We start from the raw sequence: 7,055 nt of genomic DNA, 5'->3' as shown, positions 1-7,055 counted from the left end.
TTATCCTCCAGTACGGTAAACTTATCTAATTTTCGAAAACGCGTTGGAAATAAGCTTGGCGCCTAACCCCAGGCCTTGGCGCTTGGAACCAGGCCTGGCACCTGGCGTTAGCCATTGGCGCCTGGCGCTAGTGTTGGTGCCTAGCGCCAGTTAGCTAAGGGTGGCGCCAGCTCTGTTTTCTTTGCGTCAGACTCTGTTTTGTTTATTTATCTGTTTGGCTGATTTTCTCTATAAATATCGTATTAAAAACTCCGTTTTAATGGACTAATTCTCACGAATTCTCATTCACAAGTTTTCATCTACAATCATTAATTCTTTAGCATTCTTTCATTCATCTTCTTTCTATTTTTCAAACTTTTTTTTCTAATACAAAATTCCGCATTCACAAGATCTAGAAACACCTAGCCATATTCAAAGTTGCCTTCGCCCTAGACGTGAAAGGTTTTAATTTCTGAGGGTTTGGTCCCAAATCTCTATTTCAATTATTTAATTTAATTGTTGTTTATTATTTTCCTTAAAGTTACTAACGTGTGTATTTTGTTATTAGAAAGAGGTACGAGGCATCAAAGTAAGTGCTTTAATGGTTTGAATTGATGTTATGATGTAGAAATCATGTTTATATTGTTATTATGATATTCCTAGTATCATGTCTAGGGTAACTTTAATATCAAATATGCTTATTATGATTCCTGCGATGCCTTTTATTTTCTTCCTAATATTTATGATTGTTAATATCATGTTAGGGTTAAAGATTTGATTTTTATTGCTTAGTGACATGCTAAGGTTTGTTATTAATCTTGTTAGTATCATGCCTAGGATCTTGCTATTATTATTATGATTATTATTATGGTTATTAATTGTTATTCAAGATATTGATTTTTGTTATTATGTTGCTTGCTTATTTATTATTTATTGCTTGATCACGCCTTTTATGCATGCTTAAAGGGAATTGGTACTTGTAATCACGCTTAATAAGATATTTAATAATCTTGTTTAGGGTTAATTGTGATTATAATTCAAGTGATCGCCAATAATAGATTTATTTGTGCATTAAATTCAACCAACATAGATTAAACAGGTTTAGGGTTAATCCTATTGATTGCATGTTAATTAAAAAGCGCACATGAATACGATCAGAATAAAGTAGAGGCCTATTATTAGGGCAGGTTCAATCTCTTTTAGGTTGGATTTGTACCTTCATCCCCGAACCCTTATTTGGTTCTAGACCTTATGGAGTTGACGATCTCTTGGATCGTTAAGGGGTGTAACCTTCACCTCGTGAATGGTTTATGAGTTCCTAAAAAAAACTTGTTACCAACTCTTTTGCTCTATCTTCTTCCCTTTTGGACGCCACCGTACTTTAGTGTATGATCACAGTGGGGTTCAAGCTAGTGGGATTAAAGCTTGAAATTATTCCCAACACTTATAGTGAAAAGTGATTCCTGCGACCTCAAAGGCATACAAACAAAAATTTAATTTGCTCCAATCTATTATTAAGCTAAATTGGTTGAATATTAATGCAACATATAATTCTCAAATATTTATGATCACTTGATTAAACAATAAGATTAAAAAGGAACCTAAACCGGTTGTCCAAATTATCTTATTAGGTGTGATTTTCAATTACATATTCCCTTTAACATGCAATATGGTGATCAATAAATAATAGAAGAATTAACATTAATATTGGAAGCAATTCAACAATAATATCGTTAGTCAAATCAAATAATAAACCTAATCATGATACTAGCAATAAGAAAATAAAATAAGAGTAATTAAATTAATTAATTACTCACATTCCGCGCGTTCCTTTGAATTGATACATCATGAATAAATTGTTAGTAACTTCAATAAAAAAAATATAAAAGAAATAGAAAATTAAATTAAATTAAATAAAAAGTAGAGTTGGTTTGGTCCAAACTCTTAGTTATTTGTACCTTTCATGCCTTGGTTTAAGACGGAATCTCGGGTTAAGTATAGACTCCTTGGAGTGCTTAGGGGAAGAATGATGTACTAAGGAATATAGTTTTGAGGCTTAGAATATGAGAGAAAGAGAAGAGAATGATTTTTGGTGTAAAAGAGAGGAAGAGAGAATGATTTGATGTCCCGAACTGCAGAAAGGGGGTTCCTATTTATAGGAAAAATGAGCAGAGGGAACACACGGAACCCTAAAAAGATAAAATCCCTAAAAAATAACACCGCGACACGGCAGAGGACACCGTGACACGGTGCCAGGCACCGTCAGACGGGGGAAGGCACCGCCAGACGGGATAAAATCCCGTGACGCGGGGAAAATTGAGTGACGCGGGAAATAATTAGGTTACGAGAAGTTAAAACGCGTTTGGGGATTACGCGGAGAAAACACGGAGCAATCCCGTGTCACGGGATATACACCGTGACACGGGAAGACATATCGTGCCACGGTGGAGTTTTTGCATCCAGATTCTTAAGCGCATGGAAAAGAAACGCGAAAAAGACACGGAAAAGCACCGTGACACGATGAAAAATCCCGTGTCACGGTACCATACCCCGTGCCATGTCATCATCTCCCGTGACGCGGGGAATTTTGCGTGAAAAGTATGCGGAAATAAGCACGAGAATTTCCGTGTCACGGCACTAGGCATCGTGACACATTGATAATTCCCGTGTCACGGTACTAGGACCCGTGCCAGGTTACTTTGCCCCGTGACACGGTGGTTTTGATTCCTGCGCGACGATTCCAATTTTTGTACGCGTTTTTAAAATCATCATAACTTTTGATCCGTAACTCGGAATAAGGCATATGATATATCATTGGAAATATTATCAAGTCTAATTTCTAAATCAATTAGAATCAGGTTAAAATTATTTGTATATTTTAAGATATGGCCGTTTTAGATGAAGGGTGTCGGTTTTGGGCCGAGTTTAGTGTTTTGCTCATATCTTTTTCGTTATAGCTCGGAATTGGGCTTATGATACATGGTTGGAAATCTTATTTAAAGGCCTATTCAAAAAAAAATAATTGGATCAAAATTATAAGGCTAAAAAATCAGTTTCTCTCGGTTTTGCGATGTGGACACGAAAAGTGGATAACAAGCTATGGTTTAGGGAAATGAGCTAGGAAATGGATTAGTTCATGAAATATATTGGATAGAACATGGATTTAAGTAATCCAAAGATTAAATACTCAACCTGAACAATAATGGTGGTGAAAGGTGTTTATCATCGGGTTTTGTTTTGGGGAGACATTTTTAGGTGTCTACAAAAAGATAAGTACGGACTTTAATTATTCTAATTTAATTAGATTAAGGATTTCATACGGATTTAAGAAAACGTGTGAACCATCGCGAAACGACAGAAATAGCGCGCCATGACAAAGCTGTCGCGTTACGACAAAAATAGTGTTATTCCAAATGGGATTCAGTCTTTTTCTGATCATTTTCGAATTATTTTTCTTATAAATAGGGTCGTATTTCCCCGCTTTTATTCATTCACAATCATCATCAATCATCTAATTCTATTCTCTTCTCTCTCTCAAGCTAAAAGCTTATTCTTTCTCCCTCTTTCTAAACCTTGCTTTTTCAAATACAACATTCCGCATTCACGAGTTCTAGACACACCTAGTCAAGCTTGAAGTTTCTTTTGCCTGAAAAGTTGATAATTTCTAAGGGTTTGGTCCCAAATCCCTATTTCAATTTATTGTTTGATTTAATATTTTCCTTGAAGTTACTAACGTGTGTATTGTTTTGATAGAAAGAGATACGAGGCATCAAAGTAAGTAATTTACTTATTAATTATTCTTTTGATATAGAAATAATGTTTAGATTATTTTAATTCCTAGTATCATGTTATGATGTTATTTATTGCTTTATAGTATCATGCTTAGGTTGCTTCCTATTTCTTCTATCATGTTAGCATCATGTTAGGGATAAAGCTTTAATCTTTATTGCTTAGTGACATGTTAGGATTTGTTATTAATTTTGTTAGTATCATGCCTACGACCTTTCTATTATTATGTTTTGATGAGAATATTATTATGATGATCATTGTTGTTATTATGTTGCTTGATATATCATTGTTATTGGTTGATTACACCCTCTCTTGCAAGATTAAATGGAATTTGTACTTGTAATCACGCTTAATAAGATAATTATTTATAATCTTGTTTAGGATTATATGATTTTAATTCAAGTGATCTCCAATAATAGATTTGTTTGTGCATTAATATTCAACCAACATAGATTAAACAGGTTAGAATTAATATATTGTTTGTATGTTAGTCAGAAAGCGCACATGAATATGAGAAGAATAAAGTAGAGGCTTATTTATGGCAGGTTCAATCTCTTTTAATTTAGGTTGGATTTGTACCTTTATCCCCGAATGTCCAGTCATGGTTCAGGACCACTATAGAGTTAGCGATCTCATGGATCGTGAAGGGGTGTAATCTTCACCCTGTAAACGGTTTACAAGTTCCTAAAACTTGTTGGCGACTCTTTTTCTCTAGCTTCCTTCCCTTTGGACGCCACCATACTTAAGTGTATGATCACAGTGGGGCTCAAGTGTGGGATGCCTGAATATTCCTTATAGTTTTTGGCGACTCCACTGGGGAAATATCTTTATGAAATATTTTTACACGTAGGAAATTTGGGAAATATCTTTCATAACTAGAATCGGAATAACGCTACAAAAAACTGGAAAATTTTAAGAACAGAAAGCTGCTGAGGCATGTAGGAACTAGCGTTGAGAAAACAGTGCACGTCGTAGTGCAATGGCATTGTCGCTGTGCGACAGCAATGTTGTGTGGCGAAAGGGTCATGTCTCGCGACATGCCCTGTTGTCTCGTGCTAAGTTCTTGCAATATCGAGCCAGAAATCTACCTTCTTGGTTTGACCAGTTCAAGTACTGTTTACTCGATTCTACTCCCTGATTGAGTTTTTCTCAATTTTCTGAACCCATATGTGTTTTACATATGGCCATAACCTTCTGGGAATTCACGCTCCATCTACCCAATCGAACGCTCATTGCAACGAAGGGTACATCCGAGTTTGTGAATTCACCAAACTGTGGAAGCAAGTTTAACTTCCGGGGTCCCATCCATACGCGCCAAACCTTCCAAAGGTAAGGCTTCTGCGTGATGCATTCGGACTCATAACCATGGACCCTCTTTGACTAACCGTATAAAAAAGGCAATAGAGAATGTGTGGAATAGGCAATATAGAGTGGGGTGCCTTATAAACTATATAAGACGCCTATTTGAGGCGTTCTATATTCAATACAATTCATAACGCCTCACCAAGATAGGCGCTTCCAACTCTATGAACAAAACAAGAAAAATACAAGGGAAAGAGAATGCCTTTCTTATGTTAGGCGTTCTATAATTATGTGAAAAGAGAACGCCTATGTCTAATAACAGTCCTGTTTTCGTCGTTTTTTTTCGAAAAAAATAAATTAGAAAATATTTAAATGATTTTCCTTGCCATAATAACATTTTCAATTCCGTAAAAGTAGGCTACAAAATGATACGTATTCTAGATTTATAACTCATACGAAGTACTCCGTATTGTAATTCGTATACTACAACTCCAATCCTCTTCAAAAAAAATAATACAATATTATTACTCCGTAATACATTAACCGAACTTCTCCGTATGATGAAGAAAAATAAGATCAAAAATTACGAAGAAAAAAAGTGCAAAGGAAATTAATTATCAGCTATTCTTGCTTCCATTGATAAATCTGCATCAAAAGGAAAACAAAATATGGAGAAAATTTAGGATAAAAAATTATAACTACTCATAACATAATCAAAATTAAAAGAACTCTGCTATGTATGAATAAACTAAATCAATATTTATTTACCTTAGATTTTATAACATTAAGTCGCTCAACATCAAGAAATTAGAAATTGTAAGAAATATCACTTTTGGATCTAATCTTCATGAAAATATTCATAAATTTGCTAGTATAAAAAAATTGATCAAAAATAATATCCAATTCCGATTTTCCTAAAATTAAATTGATTAAAACCTGATTAAAAAAAAAATCGATCCAAAATAAGAAAAAATTAAAAGAAATTTTCCCTAATTTCAACAATAGTATCAAATCAATAATTTCAAGAAAAAAGTTCATAAGATTTATTATTCATACCAGGCCAAAGATGACAAATTAAACATTAGAAAGCCGTGAAGAGATCGTAGAACGAAAGACGCACTGCTGCTGTTTTTGGGGTTTTTGTCCCTTGGGAGAGTTACAACACTAAAACTGAATTCAACAACGGGCGCCTGTACCTGCAAAGCAAACGGACCGCCGAATGGTCGGTGGTCCGCCTCCGAAGATTAAGTTAGTAAACGTTCGGTAATAAAACGTGCAGAAGTAAAGTTATCTGCTTGGATTCCAAGCTCAGGTAAAGTGTTGTCTGTTCTTTGAAAATGACAACTCTGTAGTAAGTGACGTATTGTCTCGTAGTGCGTGAATATTCTCTCTCTTTTTCGGTGTATATCTTTTTCTGTCTTGTCATAAATGTAAGAATGTCCCTATTTATAGGGTTCTTTTGGAAAGTGTGCCCTACCTAGGATCTGGTGACCTAGGGATTAGGGCACGCCATTCCCAGGGGGCAATATCTGCTCGACAAGTGCCACCATCTGGAAGTTCCAAGTAGGTGCCCCTTCCAGTGACACGTGTCATGCTCTGATTGGGCCACTTGGCAGGTATAAAATACCCAAATCATTTGCTCCTCACAGGGGTCACATGTATTGCATGTGGCACCTGTGACAGGCGTCTTCGTCTGACTGGCTGAATTTTCAAATTGTATTTTGGGGGGAAAAATTAGGGTTTCCCCTTTCTATAAATAGGAAGGTTTGACTTCATTTTTGTTTTTACACCTTTGCGAATCTTGGAGAATCTCTGGACTTTTGACTCTCAAAGACTCTTAAAGACCCTGACTTTTGTCAAGCATCTAACACTCGGCCTTTCCTACCGACTGCTTCAGCCAACCAGGCGTCTCAAATAACTTCTTCTAAGGTAACCGCATGCTCTTTTCTTTTATTTTTTCTTGTGTTTTTCGTTTATTCAAATGG

The sequence above is a fragment of the Chenopodium quinoa genome, unplaced genomic scaffold, assembly GCF_001683475.1.
Source record: "Chenopodium quinoa cultivar QQ74 unplaced genomic scaffold, ASM168347v1, whole genome shotgun sequence".
Taxonomy (NCBI): domain Eukaryota; kingdom Viridiplantae; phylum Streptophyta; class Magnoliopsida; order Caryophyllales; family Amaranthaceae; genus Chenopodium; species Chenopodium quinoa.
Note: the sequence above shows the minus strand (reverse complement) of the source record.